Source organism: Aptenodytes patagonicus, chromosome 2 (genome assembly GCF_965638725.1).
Source record: "Aptenodytes patagonicus chromosome 2, bAptPat1.pri.cur, whole genome shotgun sequence".
Classification (NCBI taxonomy): domain Eukaryota; kingdom Metazoa; phylum Chordata; class Aves; order Sphenisciformes; family Spheniscidae; genus Aptenodytes; species Aptenodytes patagonicus.
Window position 1 is genome coordinate 156,441,295 of NC_134950.1, and position 27,653 is coordinate 156,468,947.

Consider the following 27,653-nt stretch of genomic DNA (forward strand, 5'->3'; position numbering starts at 1 on the left):
CATGTTAATGTGGGAATCACAGGAAGCCTGACAAACAAATATGTTATATCAAGACTAACCAGAAGCATTTTAATCTCTTATTATGGTCTTCTTAAGCCCTGCATTTTATTGTTTATTTCAAAAGAGCTGATGAGGAATGGTCAGCTATTACTTTGTTTCAAAAGAGAAATCTGCAGGGAGACAACGGAAAACAATTCCATAGATTCCTGTTCTTGGAAACAGGGTACAATAAAACACAGTGAATTCATATCCCATGCCTTCTCTCATATGAAAAGAAACAATTCTGAAGTCCATTTGTGATTGTTTTCCATGTCTTTTGGGACTGGTAGGTGCAGTGGATTGGAGGCTGTAGGTATTTGAGATGTTACCTCCCACTCTTTTCAGTGCCATTAAATGGAGCTTCGTTGGCCAAACAGAAAAATTAGCATGGTTCTAGCAAAGGCTAATTTTTGAACAGGTTTGGGTTTTTGTTCTTTTCTTTGAACCCAAAGGCAAAGAAAAGGAAGGAATTTAGGGAAGTGTTTTCTTTCATTTTTTTGCAAATGGGAGCTTTAAGAAATGCTTTATTTGTAGGGTAGGTCAACTTCTATGTGCAAATTGCCATTTTGAAAAGTACAGTTAAAGAAAGCTTTATTTAGAACAGGTGGAAATGAAACATTGTGGCATTTTCAAAATTTCCACTTCATTGTAGGTGTGCTGCTAATTCTATTTCCTTAATTCAACTTAATTTTGTGGAACAGCTTATCTCCGTTTGCAGTTTTATGTTATGTAAATTTATTCTTTACTGTCAAATTCTGCCCTGCTTTACTATACAAACACTTGGTTTTTTCCCATGCATTGCTACATACTGCACATTTTAAATGTAATCATCACAATCCAGCACAAGACATACAAAATACTTTTAAATGGTCTGTTGATTTTTAAAACTGGTATCGTTAATCTAATAAACAAGTAGTCCAATACTTTTTACACAGGCAGTGTTTTCTGTAAGATAAATTGCACTTAAATGTAGTAAAATACTTTAAATATTAGTATTTCAGGTATAAGAACATATGTTTGAAAGAGAAATGCCATCAAACTTCAGTGCAAAATTACTAGGAAAGCACCGTACGTAGACACCTTGAAGTACTCAAGGTGATCTGTAAACAATCAGCCTTCCTTAATGTCGTGGTTTAACCTCAGTTGGCAACTGAGCACCACGCAGCCACTCGCTCACTCCCCCCCAGTGGGATGGGGGAGAGAATCAGAAGAGTAAAAGTGAGAAAACTCGTGGGTTGAGATAAAGACAGTTTAATAAATAAAGCAAAAGCTGCGCACGCAAGCAAAGCAAAACCAGGAATTCATTCACTACTTCCCGTCGGCAGGCAGGTGTTCAGCCATCTCCAGGAAAGCAGGGCTCCATCACGCGTAACGGTTACTTGGGAAGACAAACGCCATCACTCCAAACATCCCCCCCTTCCTCCTTCGTCCCCCAGCTTTATGTACTGAGCATGACGTCCCATGGTATGGAATGTCCCTTTGGCCAGTTGGGGTCAGCTGTCCTGGCTGTGCCCCCTCCCGGCTTCTCACTGGCAGGGCATGGGAAGCTGAAAAGTCCTTGACTAGTGTAAGCACTACCTAGCAACAACTAAAACATCAGTGTGTTATCAACATTGTTCTCATCCTAAATCCAAAACACAGCACTGTACCAGCTACTAGGAAGGAAATTAACTCTATCCCTGCCGAAACCAGGACACTTAATCAAGGTTGTTTCAAACTGTAAGGGATCACAGGGCAAAAGTGACACTGGAGCAATTATCCAATGGCAAAGAAAAACAGAAGGTAAACCCCAAAAGTACTGCACTAAACCCTGGACATTATAAGGAACAGACACACTCTACCAGCTCCAGAATGGGCTACTGGAAGGGTTATTACAGATCTGAGGACTTCTGCACTCTTTGTTATTGTTACTCATTAAACCAATTACATCAACAGAGGAATAGCAAGCAAATGCACAGTGCCCATGCCATGAAGCCAAAATGTGTATCTCCTCCCGAACAGCAAATGCATGAATTTGACACCCATTACACTGCAGAGATGGAACAAAAAAGGACAAGGAGGATCCTGGGATTTATGATTACCTTGTCTCCAGATCTAAGAAGAACTTACTCTAATGACGACCAAAAAAAAAAAAAAAAAGGAAAAGAAAAGAAAAAAGAAGTCAAGCTGATTTAAGAAAAGTTATTCAAAGTTATTAAAAGGTTTGATAATGGCAGAGAAGATAAATCTTTTAACAATATTTCTATTTTATCTGAAAAGCAAGGGACATGACCCAAATTTAGAAAATTGCAAAAGAAGTGAATTATAAAAAAGGACTATTTCACAGAAAAGAAAGAGCTAAATTAAAAGACAAAACTACTTCTGTATCTATTTAAACTTCTTTGTGCTCAAAAAGTCTGTGAGACACAGAAAGTGAGGTCAAGTCAGTGGTTTTAGAATAATAAAAAGAAATTAAGCATTTTTATTTAGAAGAGAAAAAGGCTTAGACTGTACCTCACATTGGCTTCCTTTCGTTTCCATTTTCTTCTCAACCTTGTTCTGATTCTCTAGGTTAAATTATTCAGCTGCCCTAACTTTTGCACCAGCGAAGACTTACACATTTCCATCCTGGCCTGCCATGCTGTCTCCCATTTCTTTTCATGCCTCTCTTCATCCAGTTAATTTTATCATCAGCACTTTTTTGCTCTGTTTTTGATGTTTCCCACTGCACCCCACTGCACTCAGGGAACACTTGGTACACCCGCTTGATATCTCATTCAACCCCCAGCCAACAATTACTACTTCCAAAAGGAGGGAAATGCAAAAATCATAATCACAATAAAAAACTGTCAGAAACAAAATTTTGGAGTGCAAACCTAAAAGTGCAAACCTAACTTTATTCCTTTTCAGGTCCTGAGATATTCTGTTTTATCTACAACTCTTTATGTAAGTCACATCATTATCCCTTGGGACAGATCTAAATAAATTATATCCACTGTGAAGAGTCCTTAGCCAGTCTAAAGCAAAATGAATTTTGACTTATTGGATGAATTCATCCAAGAGAGGTAGGGTCACATCAACAGACTACTAGGATGCAGGGCTGCAGGTGTTCCTGCTGCTTAAATTCCCTTTTGACTTTTGCAGATGTATGGCACAAGTCCTCAAAAGTTTAATTAAATACCCCATGTTTTGTTTGATTTTTTCATTCAAATGAACTGAAAATCTGAAGGCAAATTCACCTCAAAGAATTCAGGACTACTAGCAGGAAGGAAGGAGTTTTAACTTGAAATCCATCCAAAGTTTATTGAAGGTTTGGCCTATGCTAGTTTTAAACTTTTTAGCAAAACTGGAATTACAACTCACTACAGTAACCGCAGCTTGCCCAGACAGCCTTTCCCTATGCCTACTTAATAACAGGATGGCTGTGAACTTACGGAAGACAATTAGCACCTCCTAGCATCGGATGCAAGTGATGTTCTTCTTTCAAAGTGCTCCCATTATTAAATGTTCTTAAAAGAAACAAAAATCAAGGAAAGGCTTTTAGGGCCAAAGTTAACTTGGGCTGCAAAGTGGCTGGGCTTCCTTGTATCACATCTCTACTTGGCACCCCATTGCCTTCCATCTGCACGTGGCACATTTCACAATCAGCTATTTTGTGAGTGCTGCTTTAAAACACACACCCGCCAGCACGGGCTAAAAATGCAACTGTAAGCAAGGCTTAGATAGGCCAGAGCTGTCGCGTATATCCAGAAACAAGCAGCCACAGCAATGACCATCAGAGTCTCAGATCATTAAGCAATGTCTCAGCGTGATGTCATGCACTGATGTACAGAGTTGTAATCCTTTCAAAACAGACAGATTTTCAGTGTGATAAAGTAGATACAAACATGCTACTGAACAGGGATGACTAAAGCTTTGGAAAAAAATTTATTGGCCTGAAAAAGCACGGAAAATGGTCTTAACAACATCACCAGGCAGTTGCAACATGACTAGAATAACCAAAAGGTTGGTAAACAAACAGTATTCTTTACACCTTGAAATTTTTTGACACAGATTTGAGCTGCCAGGGACTCGCTGGTCTGACCGGCTGCTTAGATCTCTGGATAGCAGTTATAAAACACAGATGGGTTCTTATTTACTTCAAGCTGGCAAATAACTGTCACCTATTTGTATAAAATAAATCCCTTTCCATTTGGACAGATTACTCACGTCATATTAAAAATCAAGAGCTGAATTTGAATCTACCTGTGTCTACAGGTAAAGAGGAGCAGAAAAAGTTTATTTCCATCCCACTGAGGATTAATGATGTCCTCGCTCTGGTGGCCGTGCCATCGTTGGCAGCACACATCCTTGCCAAAGTTCAGAAGTAGCTGAGTGTCTACAATATTGGCCCCTTCCTTCATGGTTTGATCAGGATGAAAACAGCCCAACAGAAAGCAGAGTGGTGATAATCTAATATAAAAGCTTCTGCTACATTTACTGAAACTCGAGCACCCTCTCACCACGGTGCTTACTCCAAGCAGATGGATTTGTCTGTTTCGGATGGCCCTTGAGGGTGGATAAACAGAAACCGTCAAGTTGTTGCAAAAAGCCATGGACGTAAAATAAAATGAAAGTATGCCCTTTACCAGGCTTAAAGTTAGCACCATACTCCAATGCACGCTTTGCTGATCTGTTCACTTTAAACAGATTTGTTAGTCATCAGTGACACAGATGACTGTGCCCACACACCACAGGGTTGATGAGGGCTGAGGAGCAGCAGAGTTTGCACCATCTCCTTCCTGCCACCAGCTTGCCAGAGCAGGTTGGTCTTTTCCTATTATTTTGTTTTATGGTTTATTTTTTGACATCTAAATACCAGTCCTCAAGCTTACATTAGTGTAACCATTTGGCTGGTCCTCTTCTTCCAGTGTGCCCTGCATACGGTCCTTCTCTGAGACACTAGGGAACAGATTTTCCAAGAACACAAGGATATTAACACATATAGACATGGTACACAAACAGGAGCGACCACGGCCAGCGTCATATAAAAGAGCTGTTGCGTGATTACAGAATTGCTATAGTCAGTCTGAGAAAAAAAATCAGCTGAGCAAGAGATCAAATTTGTTAGACTGCAAATGTACTTGTAACACGGTGCAGTTATAACGTGGAAGGAGGCATAGAAAGGTTTATCCTTTTGTTTTTCTTAAGTGTCAAAGAATTTATTGGGAATAAGGCATTAAAAGGTGGGGGAGAGGTGTAAAAAAACCGAAAATGTATCAATTACAAAACTGCAAATAAAAATAGCTTCTCTGCACAAGCTTCATTAAGTTTTATCAGCTAGCATCTTGGGGTTTTACACTCAAACCACAGGTCATAAATTCACAGTAAATCCCCCATATGTTCACCAAACACCTGAATTCAATTTCTCTTCTAGTTGTAAGAAATGGAATGTGCTGCTCAAATTAATTATGCATGCAAAGTTAGTTTCTAACAAGGGCAGCTTCTTGCATGCTGAAGGGTATACATCCTATCTGAATTTTTTTCCCCCAGATCTCTTTCAGTCTTGGCTTATTTCTACTGTTCACAAGGTTATAAAAATCCTTCTCTCTCGCCATTTCATATTTGCTAAATGAATACAGAGCATTATATATCCTTTAAAGTCTGCAGTTTTTAAAGGCAGTTAAATTCAGGGATTGGCTTAATGTGACAGGAAAGATCTAACGTGTTGCCTGTACACATACCTACACACTTCAGCATATTAATTCCATCAAAACAAGGATTTAAAACCTAGGATTTATGTCAATATGTATGCATGTGAAATCAGCTCATCAGGAATTTTTCTGTCATTTCCAGGTTACCTTCACAGTGGTAGTCATCAACTCCAATACCACAAAGAAGTTACACAAGTCCCCAAATGCACTCACTTTCTTCAGTGAAATAAATTAATTTCCGAATTTTGACATCATGATTTGTTGACCGTTTCACACCAATTTCAACAGAGTAAATCATTAAAAATCAAAAACATACATCTCTATTCTCTGGGTTAAAAAGGTAGCCTCAAATGCTCTTAATTCGGCACTCGCTTCTGATGCGATGGCCATAAACAACGTGGAGAGCTGGAGCTGATAGGGTCGTCACTTCACCGCAACAATCTCTTCAAACTCTCCGGACTAGATTTCACTTCAAGTCTCTCTGTGGCCCTTCTGTAGCAGGGCCATCATTTTACAACCAGTGAAATCTGAAGAATGCACCCAAGACCCTTTTTATTGCCACCATCACTCTTCCTTATTAGCCTGTCAGAGCCTGCACACCGGAGACAGAAATCCAGTCTTACTTTTCAGGGGAATTCTTCTACTAAAAAGAAAAGCAGAGATTTTAGGAGCTTGCTATAAACATCTGAAAACAGCTACTGGGTTATCATGCAGTCTAAGCCTTACTTTGGAGCTGTTAGATTTTGCAAATATAAGCCAAGCCAATTTTCAGCCACACACAACTTGTTACAGCCATTGTCATAGGGTATTGCATTTTCCAAGTTACAAAAAAAAGAAAAAAGAAAAAAGAGAACACCACATGTAACCTAAAAGAAAATATATGACATCTAACTGTGAATTTCTTATGAAGGTTTTAAGGAAATAGCAGAAATACACATACAAAGATTTAATAAATCATGGAAAAAGAAAATAAAACAAAAATACTGGTGATGAAGCAAAGGAGAAATTTGCATTTTTGATTCTAAATGAAATACAAAATTACTTCAAAGGCAGGAGGGGAGAAGCAGGCTCTGACCTTCTAAGTATCTTCCTATCCTAACTGGAACAGACAATGATGGCTCCAGTGCCGTTAGGTCTGATGAACATCCACAATTAGGCATCACAGGCTATTTTGTGTCAACACGAGGAGGATTGCCTGGCACAGTAATACAAAGACATTTAACAAAGACCACAGAGAAGAAATTCTCTCCTGGACCTAGCCGGCCTTTCCTGTGCCAGCAGAAGGGATCATCGGAGGGATCCCTAGTGGGCTTCAGGCCATGTCAGCCTCCGTCCCTGTTTAAGCTAATCCAGCTGCTTTGCTGGAAGCTATTTAGGGAGAGCTCCCTCTGATCTCCTCTCTGGACGAGACGTGGGGGCAGAAATCTTCAGCAGAGGGACAGCAACAAGCAGCTAGGGAGCAGTCAATTCTTAAAGCACGGCAGCTATTTGCAAAAAGGAACATCTGTCCATAGCCAACACCACTTGTGTAGTGTGAATGTTGTTACGTAGGTATAACCCAGCTCACTCTAGCACACCTTACATGACTCAGCTACTGCCGTGTGGTGACACTATATTTTACAGTATAAAGTCTGCTTCAGAGCCCAACTCCAGCCAACACTGGAGAGAGTGGAGAAAAAGCCTGTGTCTTTTCGTGGGAGGAGTCTAGAGACATAAAAAGTAGGAAAAAAAAAAGATCCTGATTGTACCATTTGATTTGAAGGATTCATCAAAGTGAGTGAGCAATATTTTAATCAAATAATGCATTACACTGTGTTTGTAAATAGTGACATTTAGCTCTGTTTCAATGCAAAAAAAAAATTATTTAAAAGGTATTTAGGTCTTGCTTAATGCATTGACATAAGTTATACTGGAAATCCAAAAAATATTTTATGTTGTTCTATTTCTCTTTAACCACAGAAAATGCTTAGGAAATAGGTATCAGGGTGTTGCAACTAGCAAAACACAACAGAACATTTTTGATTCTTGGGAACACTTGCCCTCACTAAAAATGACATCTTATTTTAAAGTACAAATAAAACTACAGTTTCAAGCAGTACATCGCTAGACAAACAGTGATGTATAGACAAAGACATCTCTTTAAAATGCCTGAACATTTAAAAAGATAATACATTACGCAAAGTTCACATGGCTCCCACAGTCCTTAGCAGCCACTAACATAATTATAGTATAATTATTTCTGTTCTTTGACAGAGGGGCTATTGCATTATAAATCTCCAAATAGCATTTTGATTGATTTTACGTTATATCTTACTCTAACTATAGGCTAATTTCCAAGTGCAAAATGAGAAGCTGTCCATTAAAAACAAACAAACAAAAATGACTGGCCTAAGGATACCAAGGCTAGGTCAAAGCTTCACACGGATTCCGAAATCTGAAACACAGGGAGACTCCCTCTGCTAGGAGCATCAGTAGTAGATCAGAAATTCTATATAAAACACAGAGAAATGTGGAATCATTGTTTTATTTTTGGCACTAAATAATCTGCAACCTCTAAATAAAACTTTAAATCTGAGTTTACTGTTAAGCACTTCATCATTTAGAGCCTGTGCACACAGTTTCCCATATGACTCAACCAAGAAAAAACAAAAATCAAAGCTAAGATTGATTACTTGAATTGGTGCCTAAATTCACATGGCTGTTGCCTTCTTATGAAGTTGATCACTAAGATTTATACTGATTAGCACAAAAACTAATTAAGATTTTTAATTAAATATTATTTGCATATGGAGATTAAAAAATCTTAATATGATATTTTGCAAAACAACTGATTTCTGGATAAATACTTTCAGCATTTTATTGTAAAGATGAAGATTTTAATATAGATGTTTTAATCATGCTTTACCACCACACTGTCTTGATTAACGTTAAAACTAGAAATTGCCATAAAGTTACAGTTATATTAAAAAAAAAAAATCAATTCCAAGCAAGGACAGACAAGAACAGCACTTACCTTTTATACAAAAATTCAGTTGGTTCTTTAGTGAGTCAGCTGGAACTCAACTTTTACTACTTAAGATATTTTCAAGTTATTTCACTTATTTTTCCTCTTGGAAATGTTGAAAATGTCTTTTCCTCGGGAATTCTTTTTCAGATGTACTGTGCAGGATGCTCAGTAACTGCTAAGGGTCTTGCTATGTTTTGAAACACTGGATTAGAAATCCTAAATTCTAATATTTATTGTTGTTGGGCTGCTTACTCTCAACCCAAGTGCAGATTTCAGATAGCCAAAAGGGTGTATTTCTTTTGCTGCAGAAGAAATACAACATTTACTTGTAACACCACTTCAGTGGTTTACCAAGACAATTAGCCTGACAAAGGCTATAGGAAAGCTAATTTATTTACCAAAAGGTGAGGCGGGATTTTTCTGAACCAATTTTAATCATCTAAAAGGCAAGCATGTAGATAAAACTACCCATCTAGACCCTTTCTAAGGGAAATACAGTGAAATAAGTTACTCCAGAGGGCAATTCACAGCACCTGTCTTAGGATGCAATTACTTACCCTTGAGAGCTCGTTACCTTTCTTCATTGACAAAGAAGAGTAGAGGGATGAGCTCAGGCTTAGATGGGTAGCTTTAGACAACTGTATCAGGGCAGATGACTCCCACTCTAGATGGCTAACTTGGGCTCAAGGCAGGTGAAAAATGAATCATCCTAAGAAAATCTAGTACTAGGAATGCTTGGTAGAAGGTGATGGTCAACTGGCATGGCAGTATAACCCAACAGTTTAATCCTTAGGCAGAAAAATGAATTAAAATAAAATTGTCTATGTCACTCAGCCTCTTTGTGGTTTGCATTCACATATCCACAAATGGACAATAGCCTTCTTTAAGAAGTGGGTTTTGAGACCCTGTGTAAAGTCTATACAACAACCAGTTCTCATTTACTATAATTTTAATGGTTCTTTACAGAGTACACTGTACTACTGTTTGCAATTCTCCTTTATAGAAAAAAACCCTAAGATTTTTAGTTTCTGAAACATACAGATGTGTATAGCCATGCCTGAGATAAGCCAAGGATTGCAACGTAACAGCTTCTGTGGTTAAGATCTCCTTGGTATGGCTAATTTGTATCTCAACTTTCACATTACTTCAGCAAATGCTATGCAAATGCTATAAGGTTTTCTTGAGTAACATAATTGCCATGTTTTTTAGTAAACAGAAAGAAATGAAATATGTATAATAAGTAATTCCACTTAGTACATCAAATTTATTTTGCATGATATTGGCATTACATTACAAAGTTACAATGGTATTATTTCATGTTGTTATTCTTGTAGTCTTAGGTTGATAATGTTGCATTTTGACACCATAATGGTGTCTCTGGTGATTTTGATGACAACGTGTTTTGACATCATGTTAAAATATATCCAAACTGATATCACTTTATTTTGTCGTCATTACCTAGTTTCAGTTGGATTTCTAAGATACTGCTTTATTCTGACATCTTTAATTAGGAAGATTTCAGCCCAAGTGGCAAGTGCTAAAAAAAGTTTTGAAGATGTTAAGCATGGCTGTGTAGCACACATTACTGCCATTCAAACTTGTGCTGGCCAGATATCCCAAAATATAACAGATTAGTCACATGGTACAGATCCTCAGTCAGATCATAAAAACATGAAAATGCTTTTTCTTCTAGAGCATGATAATAAATGTAATAAATTGTACTGTAATTCTATTTCAGACACTTCAGGCAGGAGGCCCAGCAGCAAAAACGCTGCTGCAAACCAGAACCTTCTGCTGCCGTTGGAGCGTCTGACGTGTGCTCACTTCATGAGTCCTTGTGTAGAAACCAGAAATTATTTCCTGAACGCTATTAAAAAAAGTGAGATTTCTCATTCATAAGCTTCACTGAAATGGAAATTGCTACATACGTGATTCTAACTAAAGAACAGCAATGCCAGTTCCCGTACAGAGCTCTAAAACGTAATGCTGGCTTGAGCCTTAACTAGCGCAAACCTGTCTAGACCCATTGAATCCAACCGAGCTTTGAGAGTTTATGGGCATCTGAAGATCTGACCATGAGTTTTGAAAAGGTTTTAGGGGAAGAAATAATGAATAATTTTGAGCTCTAAGCTTCTTGGTATCAGTATGAAATTAAGGGATTGATTCTGAAACAATTTGCGATAGAAATGATCTGGTAAGTTATCCCTGGGCTACCAGAAAGATGCATGTCATAGCAATTTGAACATGTCCACTTATAGCAATATCACTCAGTTTCTTCTTTTTGTTATTTACTAGTTCTTCATTCTTTCTCTGCAATGAATTAAAGAGCAACTCCAGGGAAATCAACATATTGCACGTACTAAGAAGTATATTTATTCAGCACAGCAGCCCAAGTTCTACTTACTAAAATGATTGCTGATAAAAATCTCTAATTTTAAACATTAATGCATAAGATTTCTCTGCCATTCAAATCTGATCAAAGAGATTAAAGAATTTCTTCTTTTCCCCCCACTCTCCTAAAGCATAATACTTAATAGAAATTGCTTGTATTATCTTATTTCAGAGAGCAGGCTAGAACCGAGACAATCCCTTGATCCCAGTTCATGAATAAAGCATTTAATGGACTGCACTTGTCAAAGGACACACTAAGCATTTGATCTATACAGTAAACAAATGCCTATGAAAAAGAACCCCCCAAAACAAAAATTTGCCACTGTTACTCATTATTTAAGATATTTTCCCTTTCTTCCTATCTTATTTCAGGATTAAGACTCTGAAGGCATTGCTGGGACGACAGAATCACATTGAGATGAGAATGGAATTTTTCAAACAACCGATGGCAGCAATTTATATTCCAGGGAAACAGCTAATAAGTCCATCTAAAGTTCATACATAACTACTCTCCAGTAAAAGGAATTAATTGTTACAACACCAGAAAATGTATAATTATTAAACAGATGACAGAAGGCTAAGTTGTACCCTGACATTCTAACGCTCTCCACATCTTCTTTAAGAGTTTCCTTTGGGTATTTCCAGCAAAGAGGAACTCCTGCCAGCAGGAGAAAATGAAGCTATAGAACTGTGAGTCTGCATAACTATGAACCCAGCTGACCTGAAGAATTTGATACATACCTACAAAATGCTCTTTCATGCTCCCAAAAGGCAAGATGAAATATCACAACCAAGTAACTGCAATACTAACTGCAATTAACATAAGCAATACTACAGAGCCAGTTCCATTTAATGCAAATTATAGACTCGTTTCTACTGGCATCGACCATTCTTCACTAGCCAACAAACCAAGCAGGCTGAACTGTCTGAGAGGCCTATATAGAAGACTATGTTATTATTAACAAATGTATTTATTAAAAAAATGTATTAAAACAATTTTTTCTACCTCTTGAGTTTAAAAGCTCAGTGCATCTTCTTCAATTACCTTAAAAAATAAGAACTGCAATTAATTTTTTTTAATCTTTTTCAATACAATGAGTCTTATTAATGCAATGAGCTGTTAAGTGACAGACTAATGAAACATCAGCACAAAACTGCACTGGTATTTATGATTAATCTCTGAAATAAACTCATAGTGTAGTATTGTCTCTGTAATTCAAGGGTTATATTATAACAAGTCACACTGTATTTTTTGTCACGTGTGACTGCCATGATCCTGTAAAGAGGGCAGTGGTAGAAGACATTGCACATCACTTGTGTAAGCACTAGCCTTCTCTGAAATTACTTCTCCCCTACAAAAGGTAACAGAAACTCCATGAGTATCTATGGGAATTTTCAAAATGAACTAAGGCAAGAAATGGCTTCCAGAGAGCAGGTTATATTGCTATGCTGCTAACTCAGATAAAGTTCAATTCCCATGAATTTTCCCATTTGAGCTGCACAGTAATTTGCTTTTCAGGGAAACCAAACCCAGGAATTAGAGGCTATGTAAGAAAATAATGATAAATATCCTTAGGAAGCAGGACCCATAAAGATCTGATTTTGCTGCCCCTTTGCTATTTACTTTTTATCATTTTTGCCAGATTTTTGCATCTTAAGCACTACTCAAATAGCAGGACCCTCTCTGCAGCAGACACTGCACAGACTGTCTACAACCAGCCCTTAACCAAAGTTTTACAGTTTAAGAACAGCTTTGCTCTTGCACAATGGAGCACACACACATTTGTGAAATGGTCCTTTTCCCCACAACAAATGCATGCAGTAAGTGGTCAGCTCAGTGCCCGCATCTCCACTGACTGCAAAGGGAGCTGAGCTATACAGGACTACACTGGAGACACCTAAACCCCAATGAATTAGGTATCAGAGCAGACTTCTAAAGTCAGAGCACCTAAGAAATGAGAAAAATCACCTTACAAATGATACTTGGAGAAATTCTGGATTTAGATATCATCCAAACTTATGGAGAAGGCCACATGAAAGATGCTCACTAGGTTAGGAGCTGACTAGCACGCAAAATGGTGATGGTATCTACCATGACTGTGAAAAGTGCTAGCAGAAAAAATTGTGAGTGAAATAACTGCAAACTTGTTTTTCCTATGTTAAAGTCAAGTCGATGCTAAATACCATCAGGATTGTAAAAAGGAGAATCCTGCAAGAGCACCTTCAGCCCCTCTCTGTCTTCACAGTAGGCAATGCTGACTGCAGCCACCCCTACACACAATGGAAAGGGGAGTCAAGGAAGTCAGAGAGGTTGGGGACAGCCTTCATTTGCATCATTTTTACTGCCGCTTTGAGTAAGAGACAACGTAGAAGCATGAGCAGCTCCCCAAAACCATTCTGGAGATTTTATTTAACCAAACAATATTATTATAAGCCATTGGCACAAATGAAATAATAATAGTCTCATGATGCACATAAGGCCTCCTCCTTTCATTCTCCTGTTGGCTGAACCCAAGACAACCAAAGACAGAGACACAAGTCTGGTTATCTGATTACATTTAAGCAACTATAATTCCCATTGTTGTGTACACGTAATTGCTTCTCTTGCAAGGGCTGTAAAAGCCTGCATTGAGAGAACAATACAACTCATTAGCTCATGGTACTTATTTAAAATAAACCAAATGGCACGTCTTATATTACAGCTATGGCTCTATTACTAGTTCCTAATTCAGGTCGCATTTTTCTCAGCTCTATCACTCCTACTAAATTACTTGCACTTGATGTAGAGCAGGCATAAAATGAGCAGAAAACAAAACTTTGGCCATTTTAATTTAAATTCTCATAATGGCAGGTCAAATTTATGTGAACTCTTTGGTGAATTGGTTCCTTTATTAGTACCCAGTTTAATTCAAATCAGAGTCTTCTACAGAAGATTAATTAAATATTAATCAAAAGTCCAGGGCAGTCTAAGCTTCTGTTCCATTAACCTAAATGTGACTCCATACAGAACCACAATGCTTCCCCCCCCCCCCCGCCCCGCCCTATTTTAAAGAAGGCTTTTAGGTTTTTTTCCGTTATGGTGCAACTCCTTCTAAATGCAGACATGCTATTTGCAGTGTATGTTTAAAGGTCATGATTCTTTTTCCTTTTCCAATTAAAGCTGCTCTTAATCACAATTAAGCTTTCAAGAAACAATTAACAGAAGTCAAAACTTTTCTCCATCAATATGCTTAAGAGATGTACAGTGTGTACCCTCTATTACCACTGGTGTCACTGAACTAATTATGTGATGTTAAGGTTCACCTTCTCGGGTGTAAATTTTGGTTTGAATTGACACTAAAAAGAAACATCAATTTATTAGGAGATAAAACTTGTTCCACAGTAATGGAACAGCTGTGTATATAAATTTATTGCAGCTTAATGTTCTCACACATAAAGCAATTAGAGCTTTCTGACAGACAGGCTTGCTAAGTATAGTGTGGAGCATATAGTAACATGCAGTTACAGGCACAACATATTTAAGAGTGATCATATATATTCTGTACAGTAATATCCATTTCTCAAGCCTCTCCAACCCTAGATGTGTTCTTAATTAACATAAACATATGCTTATAGTCATCTGAAATTTTCCTCCTCTGTGGAGGAACCTTTCCATGCCATGTCATTTTACTCATAGACACCTCTTGGGCTAAATTTGGCTTCTCCGTCTGCAGGAATAGATACAGCCTAGTTCCTTTAGGTGGGCTTCATTTTTTTCCACACAAAGGATAATGGGAGCAATAATGTTGTCATCAGATTGCTTAAAAAAAATTCCAAAAGTAAAACCATATACACAGTGTTCAGGATAAGCACCTTTATTTCTAAAACCATAAAGTATGAACTCATGAAATAAACTAGTTTAATCTAGCATCATTTCCTCTCATCACCTGCTCTCGGCTAACTTTAGTTGCCTTCAAATAGCTTCCAGGATATTTTTCCTTCCTTCCTATCTTTCCTACAGGACAATTATATTTAACTTAAGCTAAGGACTGTGGTTTTGAGGATATTGATCAGTAAGACTAACAATGGAAACTGAGCATTACGGAGCAGTGGTGTTCCAGACTAATGGTATATGATACCTTTTCTAATCTTGGAAGCTTGGGAAATATTCGATCTTGAACCAAGGATACATAGGTAATTGAGATGATAATTTTCCATTTGACGGACTAAACAGTTTGACTAAATGGAGTTTTCCAAAAGACAGTTCTGAAAAAAAATCAAAATTTCATGATATGTGGAGGTACAAATGGTATTTGCTTTTACTTTGGAAACTCCTAGGGGACTTCCTTTTTATTTAACAGCTCAAAGCTGTTCCATGCCCAGTTTTGTCACATTTACTTATGAACAAACACATATATGTTATACAATACCTGAAACTCTTCCTGCATTTTAATACATTTATACTATGTCTGCCTTTACGTGTACACCTATCAGCTAACTGATGTGATGCTCACATCAGTTAATTGGAATTTCACTATCTGTAGCATCTGGGAAGAGTAATTTCTTAAATCTTTAGTCAGAGGATTAAATTAAATGACTGGGAGATTATTGTTGTAAAATAACTGCATGACTTTTTCAGGCTAGGATTCTCAAAAAAGTCTAAGACAACTGCAGTGTGTTTCATACTTGGTTTGAACTGATGTAAGTGCTGGCTGCTGTGGAGAAGTTCTGCCCTCCACAGCTGAACGTTCCTGTCCCAACCTTTGAGCCACAAAGCACTCATGAAGTCACATGGCTATCCAAATCAATGAGCTGAATGGAAAACCTTATTTTCTTCTTTCTTTTATATTCTTTTCTTCTACAGGATTTGCTTTCAGGAAGCTGAGCTTCCTGATTCCTCCGTGAGCACTAGCACTGGCAGGGACACGTGACATGGGGCAGAGGAAAAGGCAGGAGTCTGGATTTTTCAATGGAAACTGGTCCCTATGGTGTCCCGCGCCCACTGTACATCAATAGAAGGGGGGTACTTAACTCCTCTGGCAGCCTTAAGGAAGCCAGGGTTAAGGTAGAAGAGGAACCTAAGAAAGTAACTCTGCAATGAAACTGTGGAAGCCCACTTGGTCATATGAGGAAGACGAATCAGTAGTGAGATGTTCAGAGTTCATCTCAAATTGAAATATTAACAACAATTAAAACATAAGTTTATGAACAAGGAAGATGATAGACAGGCATGTACTTTTTACACATATTTTATATAGTTTAGAGTGATGTGGTTATCCTTCTCTGCCAAAACAGCAGCACGAAACCCCATCTAAAAAGAGGGAAACTGCACAGCAATACAGGTAACAACTGGAGCTTCGATGGTGCCATCACCGTTAGGTCATAAGAAATACATGATAACTGGTACCAAGACAACCAGCTTTTTCATTTCACTGTCTTTTCTGCTTTTGTCTTTGAGATGTGACACAGGTCAGTGAATCTGAGCACAGAGCAGAAGCCAGGAATTCTTAATTCTGTCAACTTTGGAAAAGCTATTCTTAACCTGTCTCTGCTGCAGCTTTAGGAATCACTATCTGAAATATCCAACAATATTTACCTTCATTAGATGGGTGCTCTAAAGACTAATGCTTCTGGAAGAACCCTGAAGATAAAAACTGTCAACAACTTAAATATTCTCAGTTATGGCATACTTGCAGCATACAAATTGAAAATAACTGGCAAAAAATATGTTATTTTCAGTATTGTTGTTATAAACAAATTTTGAGCTACTATTAAAATTTAAATCCCATATAAAAAGACCCTTCCCATAAGTTAAACTATTTCTGCAGTTCCAGACTATTTAGTTCGGGGAATAGTTTATTCTTAACAAACTTCTTAAAAAGCACACCCTACCTCCTATTTCTTTCATGATACACATAAAAAGCTAAATTATGGAGCAATGGCGTTTTTTTTGTTGTTTCTCGGTTTTTTTGAAAACCATCACCTATCCACCACACTAAATAGATTCCTTTCCACTGTGCTGACAGCTGTTTCCCAGGTAACCAACCTAGCTAGAAGTTGACTTCAAGCAGTGTAAGGGAACCAGCACTCACACCCCTGCATTTACATGTTTTGAGGAGCGCTTTTTAACTGCTGCAGTGTCCCCAGTGCCCCTGGCAGTCAACAGGAGCTGTGAGTATCCAGCAAGTAATGGAATAAAGCTCATCAGCAGCCAAAAAATACCAGCTAAGGTGATTTTATATACAGAATAGTAAATGCCATTGGCAGTTGGAAATTAAAATTATCCTCAGTGGCAAACCAGCAGGATTAGATTTCACACGAGCTGTCACCTTTTATGGGTTCTGCCTGTTTCTTCCCTTTTCCATAAGGGAACTGGGACAAAAGCAGCAGGTATTTTGCTGCTTCTTTCCATAATCAGGAATCATTGTCCCCCCAGTTTCTGAAAGCATCTGTTTAATACACCTTACTTGATAAATCAGATCTCATCTGCTGTCAGTCAGCATTCTTCTAGATTTCATGGTCATTGCAGTACATACAATTCTTGTCATATTTTGTCCATCTGTCTTTTGCTCCTATGTATTAATAGAAATCTGAATTATTCTATAAGGCACTGGCTACACTTGAAGGTATCACTTATAGCTCTCTGTTCTTCTGGGTTTGGGCACTTTTTTTTGGATCCATGCCATCTCATGCTGCAGTGTAAAGAGCTGACAGAGAAGATTATATATTGAACAGGGCACTAAAGGAGTAGGATTTACCCTATAAGCATACGGGGCTTTTTTTTTTTTCTTTAGGATAATGAAAAAGCTATATCTTTGGGAAATTCAATGCCAGATGTAAGTGGGTAGTATTGCTGATCAGTCAGTTCCTAATAATGCCTATTATGGAAAAAGTATTGAGCTTAGGTAGGTTTATTTTTATGAGCAGAGGAATAAACTTCTTTTGGTTCCCCCACCCCCTGCCCCCCTAAAGACTTAAGCATTACTACTCCTCTTTTGTTATGTTGGGGTGTGCGTTTACAGATCCAACAAATGGGATGGTCTCAACGATTATGTAGGAAATGCACAATGCCATACGTGTGTGAGCATATGCACACCCACCCTGTAACATGGGAAGACAGCTGAAAGTCTTGGGCAACCATTGCACTCTGTTTTAAAATAAAATCATATGATGCATAGAACACCAACTTATTTGCTCACACTGTGCTCAACTGTTAAGATATTCAGCCGTCCTAGAATTTCCTATTCATATTTCCTATTCCTAAATTCATTTCAGACACTGCTTTTTTCCAGTCTTAACACAATGGTCCCTTAGAGTTAGCTGCAATTTAATTTTCTTGTTCTCCTAGTACTCTGGTTCTGACTGTGCTGTGTCTTTTCACTGTCCAAATATACCTGCTTTTAAAATTGACTGATTGTCTTTTTCCTTTAATATTCCATGAAAGACAGATTGACCACTTTCCATGGTAAAACAAATGTCATCACAACTATTCTAGTTCCATCCAGAAAGATTCAATGGTGCCTCTTATCTAAACGAGCACAACTAGCAAATAATCTACCATGCTCTCAAATTCCTGCTTTGCCACAAGCCCTGAGGTCAGACCTCCTCAGACGGGGTCCAAGAAGCAAACTGCAATGAATGGAATTAGCCTGCCTTGCGGTTTCTTAGTGCGTGTGGCTGAACATACCCCAGGACATCCCAAATCTGGCCCATTTCCCTGTGAAACACAGTGATTCTGTGACAGCCAGTCTCCGCCACCCCACAACAGTACAAACAGGAGCAGCGTGTGGAAGAGAACAAGAGAAACTCTTTACGTCTTCACGTGGGCATGCAAGAGGGCAGAATACTATGTATTTCAGTACAGTACCACAGCCTCTTCATCCAACCTCAGTTATACTGGTTTTAATAATTTAAGGGAATTTCTTTTGCATAATCCAATCAAGTTTCTTAAAATTACATTGTATTAATAATACATTATATTGAGACTTACATGGACAGACCTATGTACCATTTTCCTAAAGACAGTGCTTTCAATATATCTCCGGCCTCTGAAATATGCACAGGAGGTTACTGATTTCTAAAGCCAGTTAAAAATTGGAATTTCTATGGGGAACAAACTTCAGATTGGGGTGAAAAGTCAAAATACTAAATTCTTCCATGAAAGAAGCAGCTATGGAAAAAACTGTGATGCAGAAATGGTGAAAAATATTGTTCTGAAATTATCTACCAAAATGAAATACTTCATTATTCCTTAAATCAAAATGTTCAGTTCAGTTTACCTGAACTGTACATATTCCATTTGGGATCACTTCAAGAAACACCTGTGCTCTTCCAAATTGCTACAGGCTCTCACGGACTGCAACTGAAGTGCTTTATGCAGCTAATCTCCAATGCAGTGGATTTTTTCACTGAAACAAGGTATTTCATGACATACACCACAAAAATTCAACCAGAAGTAAGAATATATTGCCTCATGAGAGACAACATCCAGTAATGAGCTGCCACAGAAGATGATATCAATGCTACTTGGCGATACTGGCATGAAAAAAAATTGTTTAACAAATTAAAATATTTTATTGTGGATTGAATTGCCTGACCTGTGATAATATGCTGCAATTACGTCTTCATAATGAAATATTTTTAATATGGAAAAATTAAAACATATTTTAGGCAGTTCCAATGGTCTACTAAACTTTGTTCATCAACAGATTTTACCAGAAAAGAATTAAATTCTAAATTCTAAAAAAGAATGTGAGAAATGGAAACAAGGTATTTTATTTCTCATTTGTACAACTATGTGGAAGCCATAAGGAATATCTGTTGGAAAAGCATCCACTTTCAGTACTGCTGGTTAAACAAAACAAAACAAAACAAAACAAAAAAAACCTCTTCAGAAATAACGGGCAATTTATGCTTTCTGAAATTAGCTACAACAAAGTGAGTAATTGCTGGGCAAGGCATACAACATTTTACAGACTGTGTTCTTCCTCGGAATGAGATCCTGAGGCTGCTTTAAAAGGTATAATCTTCTGTAATCATTTCTGGTGCTCAAAGCGATTACTTTTCAATGGTAAAAGCAAGTAGGAGAACAACAATATCCAAGAGCAGAGTTCACTAGTTTGTAAACCTTGACCCTTCGTATCATTCAGTTATTGACCAAGTTGGTAAAAGGAGTGTGTTACAATTAAATTACTATAACCCTCATCTTAGATGGCATTGGAGCACCATGAGGCCGATGTCTGGTAAGCAGAATTTAAAGAAGAAACTTGTTTAAGATCTGATCCCTTCACAAGGACTTTTCACTCCTCTGTTCCAACAAGGTGAGTTTCATACAAGTAAAACGCATGTAAGGGAGATGGGAAACAAGAAAGAAACGCTATGCCTCCCCCCTTGTTCTCCAGCAGCCAGCTAAGGGCAGCTGAGATGGAGAGGAGGGTGAGGCAGAACCGATTAAGAGCGCTCATGGGAAGCCTGGGAGAGGCAGGTGCTGCTGCTGCTGCTCCTACAACAGTGTTTAAAGTCAGGAAAAGAAGCCGCAGAGTAAGAACATACAGTAATAGAGCAAATTTGTTGGATGGAATGTCTATTTTTCCCCTGCTTACTCCCTCTCAGATAAAGACTTTGGGTTTATGTGTCAGAGACTTTAAACAATAATAGGCCACTGCAGGAGGCTAATGTTAATGACAGTAGTATGAAAGAGCTGTTTCTGAGTAAAGGGAAAGGATTTCTAGGGGGTTTAGGCTATTACTGCAGGCCAATACACACATCTGCTCTTCATGGGTTAGATCCATGGTTTTGCCTTCCATGGCATCCAACCGCCTGCCTTCTGCAGGAAGAAAGTCAATGGAGCTGGGTTGTAGGATGCTGGGGAGCGGGAATGGGGCAGAGGAGAGCACAGCAGTGAAAATAGGCTGAACACTCCTTGATTGTGTTTTAGCTGGTGTAAAAGCAAGAAAGAAGACATTATCCAAGACACCTCTGCCTCTCAGCTCTTATTTTCTTCTGCAGATCAGCTAGGGAAGAAATGAAGAGGAGTGTGGAGAACTCATGTGGGAGAAAGCAATTTTTGGAATAGTAAATTTAAATTAGAGGAGAGCTAGGGGAACTTTGAGGGGGGAGGAAGAGGAACAAACATATGTTTATGGAGATGTCAGGAGATTTAAATGCTGATGAAGTACTTATGCACAAATCTGAAGGGGAAATAGAGATCAGGATAATAAAATGTGACAGTATTACTGGAGAAAATACTGGGAAAAGATGGAAAGAAGAACAGGGTTTAGAAAAATCTATAAGGAAACAGAGACATTTGAAAGGGCAATAAAAACTCTAGATAATAACGGTGAGGATCATCTCACTTAAATTTTAGACATCTAAAGTTAAATATTTGAGTGAAAGCTTGTCAGCTTTTAATCTAGGGAGAGAAATCAGTACACAGAGACAATGAATGATAGCTGTAAAACTTACCTTAGACACCTAAGGATCCCAGAGGACATGACCTCTAGAGAGGCTTCCTTTCTACTGGATATAAGGGGACTTGGACAGAAGTCGAACTTGTATACGCCAAAATACAGAAAAGACTCCCACTCTGTGAGAATGAGACTAAGAAGGTAAAGACAAATGTTTTAACTGAGGGAGGACCAGACTCAGGCAAGTGAAGGCAGAAGTAAGAGAGGAGGCAAAACCACATGAGAATGAGAAGAAAGCCTGGACAAATCACACAAGTGGGCAGAGAAGGAAAAGTCACTGGAGAAAAGAAAAACTTGAGGAGTGGGGGTGCTAGCAGAAAGTTTGTTTCATTCAACTTTTGAGTACACAGTGAAATAACACAAGTTTGACCTCTAGGATCATAGCCTTTATACTTGGAAATATAGTGTCCCTCTGGTTTTAGTCTGAAAACTTAGTAGGTACATAACGGTAGTTTTGCCTTTTCAGGAGGTGAACGTCTCACTAACAGCACAGGACTGGAAGGTCAGCAAAATCCACTGATCCCTGCTCCCTGTAGCCTCAGGCTTAACAAGACTGTACTTCAGAAGAGTCCTCCTCTCCACCCTCTTGCCAGGAACAGCTCAAACGCTACAAAATACTCTAAGAAAAAATTAAAACTCTCAGTATCAAAGACAATAAAAGCATAACAAACTCATTGTGTCATGAAAAGAGAGACTACAGGCATCACCAAGACTTAGGCTACATGAAATGCCTAGATGGGTCCTTTGAGGACTACATTTCACATTATAAAGAAAACAAACCTTTCCCCTTCATATACGGGTCTCTACCAATAAGACCTTAGGAAAAAGTGTCCTGACTTCAAAAGGCATGTCCAGCTCATCCTTGAGTTTGAGTGTGAAGTACCCAAGCAGTGTTTGTCAGTGCGACGAGCAGTGTCAGCATTTCCCAAGATGTGACTAAGCTCTAAAACTTCAGACGAAGGCCCTGTTCCCCAACCACCTGCCTTGCAAAGCCAAAATATTTCTGGCCCTTTCAGGTGACTAATGGATGTCATAAGCATGGGGTTAATTAAATACAATATAAATTCAGAACAACAAATATAATCAACAAACTGTGATCTTGTTTGTTTTCAACTTCCTCTTGGGGATACCAGCAAATCTAATACGCAAAGGTTAACAGCACACTCTTTATTTTCAAGACAACAGCATGGAAACTGGGCAGCCACAGGAAAAGTAAACTAGATATGATTAAAGAAATGTTATGACCTTTGTGAGACTTTGATGACTGCTGAGCAGCCTGCGAGTAATGTGATAGAAGAGAGAGACTGGTGTTTGTTTACAGCATGTCCAAAGGCAATAAAAGAAACTATGGAGGTAGAAAGTAACAAAGAGCAACGCTGCCCAGCCGAACACTCCTTCCCCGAGTCTGCTTCCCTGTTTTCAGGAGAGGAAATGCAATGCATCCACGCTTTGAGCCCCTGAGTCATGTATTTATAATTTATTAAGAGAACAAAAATGGCATTTGCTGGGTCTCAGTGTCGAAAACTCCTTGAACTACTCTACGAACTGAGGCTCTGTGTTTAAATTCAATAACTAGAGCTTATTGAACACATCCATTATGACGGGAAGTTCACCTGTAGCAAAACTACAAATTCCTATGCCAGTGTGTGCTGGGCCTTGTCCAAGACCCAGGATCAGATTCTCTGCAAGAAGCTTCAGCATTAGGTATTCCAGGTCAGTCATACATGAAAGACATGAGCTCAGTGGTTTTATCCGGTTTCTCTCTCTCTCTCTCCGCCCCCCCCCCCCTTTTTTTTTTTAAGATCTCCATGTACAGTATTCTAAATAGGCTTTGGCCAAAATATGAAGTACTTTGCATATCTTTTGTGTTTGACCGGTCTTCTTAGATTAAAATAAAAGCTTAATGAAAGTCAAACAAGAACAGCCTGTAACATTTTCAAAGATATGTTCAAACATTAACTGATTCATCCTCACTGGCTCATTAAGAAGAGGAAATTGCGGCAGAATTCTGTGTTAAAACCACTCAGAGAGATGACAGATCCAGGATCAGTACTTATAAATTACTGTCTCTCACCCTCGGTTTCAGTCCCAGCCCTGCAATAAATGTCTGTGGGAAAGTTCCCTGGGCAGGCTCAGAGCCATCATGTCCTCCAAAAAAGGCTAACGCCAAGTTGAGAAATTTGCTCCTCCTTTCTTCTTAGCGCTTCACCAAAGTCTCAGCCCTTTCAAACACCAGGCTTATGATTTCAATAATCCACTGTGGTAAAAGTCATTTGTGGAATTAGATATATTGCTAACTATTCAAATATTTTCTATTACCTATTAGTGCACTGTACAGCACATCAATACAGAGCGCAGATATTACAGCAAGGGACACTCTGGAAATACCTAAGCAGACTGATCAATTTAATCTCTGTTGCAATACAGTGCATTAGCGGGATGGCTTTTTTTTTTTCCTTTTTCTTGGCACAGCTTAGGGAGCTCAGAATTAGGACAAATATTCTCTTTCCTCCTCAACAAATGCTTAACAAATGACAAAACTGACAGCTTTGAAAGATTGATTTTTTAAAAGTGAGGTTCTGTATGGTAGCTTATGAAAGCACTTTAATTTAGAATGATTATTAATCAACCATCCGTTTAGATAATTTTCTAATTTAGGGGAAAAAAAATCTATATTCTGTCTCTTACATCCCCATCAGGTACTAAAATATGAATGTCTGCACTCATTAACAAATACAAATAGGGAGCATTATCTGATGCAGAGAGACAGAGTTAATGCTGAGATGTAATACTCCTACCTGACAGGAAACGTTCTGAATTTTAGTACAGAAGACATATAATCTGAATTTTAAATATTTTATTATGTTACAGCCATAAATACCGTACATGTATGAAATGGCAAACCCATTCTGACATACTGGAACATAGCTGCTTGTTCTGGATGCTCTCCCTGGTTAATTCTACATAGAGCAGAGACTTAATTTCCTATTAAAAAAACATGGGATAATAAAACAGCAAGTGCAACTAAGGACAAAAAGATAAGAGGAGTGCAATACAAACAGCAGAAGTGGCAAATAAAATTTTAAACCAGAAGTGGTCTATCTACTTTGTTTCCCCAGCATGAATCCTGTGAAAATTGGAAATATAATGTGAATATTTATCACCACAACATCATTCTGAAACAATCCAGAGTTCAAGTAGTATGCAAAATACCGTAAATTAGTTTTCTAAACAAAGTGCATTTAAAGCTCAGTCCAGAGGAATTATGTGCTTAGATTGGGATGCAGACAGAAAAACATCTACAAAACAGGTCTTGTGTTTCCTGGCCAACTTTTCTAACTGATGAATGCTACCCTCACTGCAGCCATGCTTAACAGAATAAAACCTGACTTAAAAACAATACTTGCATTTTTGGGGGACTGTTCTGCCTTGAATCGCCCTATTAGCTGCATAGGAAGCTTCAGAAGGAAAAACAAAATAAACGTACATCTCCAACAAAATATTGGCTTCTTGGAGGCATACGCTATTGACTTGGAGGCTACATCTTTTTTAGGTGTGACTCATAATCCTTTCTAAATGGACCCTGGAATCACATCTGGTTTAAAAATCCAAGTTTATTGTGACATGTATATACATAGGCATAATTTATGAAGGAAGACATGCAAACACAACTGTAACACAAAATATGCAGCAAGGGAGTCATTTACTAGGCTTTCATACAAAATACAAATTTATTACTAAATGTCTATGCCTAAAACTCAGTATGTAGTACATCATATTTTAAATTATTAACAACTCTGCTGGAGAAGCTTCCTTCATAAAATATTTACACAGCACATCTCAGGACTCTGTCTTTTGCCAGCAGTTACTCAAAGTGTAAGATAAATATAGTTAGCAGATCATTCTTTTCCTTGATAAGCTATTCTTTTCACTAAAAAAAACCCAAAATGTGTAAGCTATATTACTGCTTTGGCCTTTGTTATGAAATACTGCGCTCCAATATATTGATATATTTTGACCCCTGAGAGCTATTGGGGTCAGAGGGCATAGCTTTTGCTAATGACAGTGCATGGCTGTAAAACACAAGAGGGAGGCATGTTTCAATTACTTTTCCAATTAGTAGCAACAATCAATGCGCGCTGCAAAAAGCCTTAAGGAAACTGGCAAAATGTTGCACAGTATGGATACGATTCTCTTTTAAGTAACAAACCCAGGAGCAATAAAAGTATTAGTATTCCTTGACTGTTTTTTCAATACTGCAAGACCATACAACACGTTATTTCAAACCAGGCAATCTGGAAGTGTTGCCTTTTCAAAATCCAGACAGCTCTTCAAAGCAAGCAAGCATTAGATAACTTATTCTTTTCTAACCTAGGCAAGAAGAAAACTTCGTATTGGTCATTTTGTTAGAGAAAGTAATTATGATGCAAACTTCAAATGTGTTGGACTATTATTTAAAACTAAGCAATAATTATGCTCTAATTTTTCAGAGTCCCTGCTCAATAGAAAAAAAGAGCTTCCAGCATTTCAAACTCTTGGCATACAGTTGGCTGGGCTACTAAAAAGCTTCTCAATACAGTATGAAAATTCTGTTGGCATTTGTATATTCAGTTTGTCAATGTCAAAATAAAATTTTAAAGAAGATGTAAGGAAGCAGAAAAGCAGAACTATAGACTCAAATGGATTTTAAAATAAAATAAACCCAACTATACCCAAGATATAAGGCATATGTGTTTTGAAATACCTAAGATTCTATTGTTACCAAACATTCAGCCGCACAGTTTAAAAATTAATTTGAAATATTTTCTTGATGTTCGTATAGTTTTATTAAGGATATGAAGTAATAACTATTTGGATCAATTTTGCATTAATGGTTGATACTAAATACAGAAGAATTATGATGAGGTAGCATTAATTTTAAACCTCACAATACACAAACATCGCTTTCTACTGTGGGCTAAACAGCCCATGGCAATACCCCCCACATACCAAACTCATGGAAGCACGGAAAAGAGAATTCTGTGATCATTCCATTTCATTTTTGTTTTAAATAATGTAACAGATACATCTTTCTAATGAGAAAAAATTACAGAACATATAAGAAATGAAAAATATCTCCATGTCCCTTACTACGTAGAAATTACTGGCAATAATGCAAAGGAATGATTTTTTTCTTATGTTCAGGGAGCAAAAGTGCTGTCAATTCAATAGTAAATAAGGAGATTACTAAAGAGCAAACATCTATAATGAATTGTTTTCAAATCTGCAAGACCAGATTACTTGTGGTTTATAATTTCTAACGAATGGTCTGAGGGTTTCCTCTGGACAATAATTTTGAAGTATAATATCTACTGTAACACAGAAGAAATTCTAAAATCTAGAAAAAAGACAATGTGTCAACATTTCAAGGAAGTTAGTGGGATCATCTCAACATGAATCATTGTAAGGAAAAATTGTGAAAATAATGTTAAAAGAGGCAATCAGTTGGATTGAGTGGTAGCATGATTAATACCAATCAACACTGTTTAATAGAAAACAGGTCTTCTTAGGAAATTTCATATCATTTTGTGATGATATTACAAATTCAGTAGATAAAGATAACTTTTGAAAATACTTGCTTTAATTTCTGTATAAATATCTCTCCCTATTAGCTCTCTGATGAAAAAGTAGCATGGCACAAAATCAACACAGCTTATATATTAAACATGTTAAAGAACACCAAGAATCTGAAAAAGAAATTGTAAATGAGGAACCAGCATCTAATGGGAATATCTTTGGTGACACTGTAAAGATGTGCATTATAAAGAGCCAACAGGACTGAGCAGCAGACTCAAGATGCGTTTGAAAACGTAAATACCTCAGAACAAAATTGTGGACAGCAGTGATAACTAAAAATATCTTAGCAGTCCTAATAAATAACCAACAGAAAATGGATTCTTAACATAGCACAGTGGTTCTCAGAACTTGCGTACTTTGTGAATTCTTGCACCTGGATGTGCAATGTAGGATTGGAAAAATCACATGTATCTGCATGTGACATTGATAACATTAAAAGAAAGTCATTTGCAGTTCTTGTCACCACACTTTCAAACAGATGTC

The 27,653-nt window shown here is 37.8% G+C and overlaps 1 protein-coding gene across 10 annotated transcripts in view; it reads right to left on the reverse strand.

The window, feature by feature from the left end:
* PARD3 (par-3 family cell polarity regulator) overlaps nucleotides 1-27,653 on the reverse strand; it is a 467,456-nt gene that overhangs the window by 16,362 nt on the left and 423,441 nt on the right. The window lies entirely within an intron of this gene.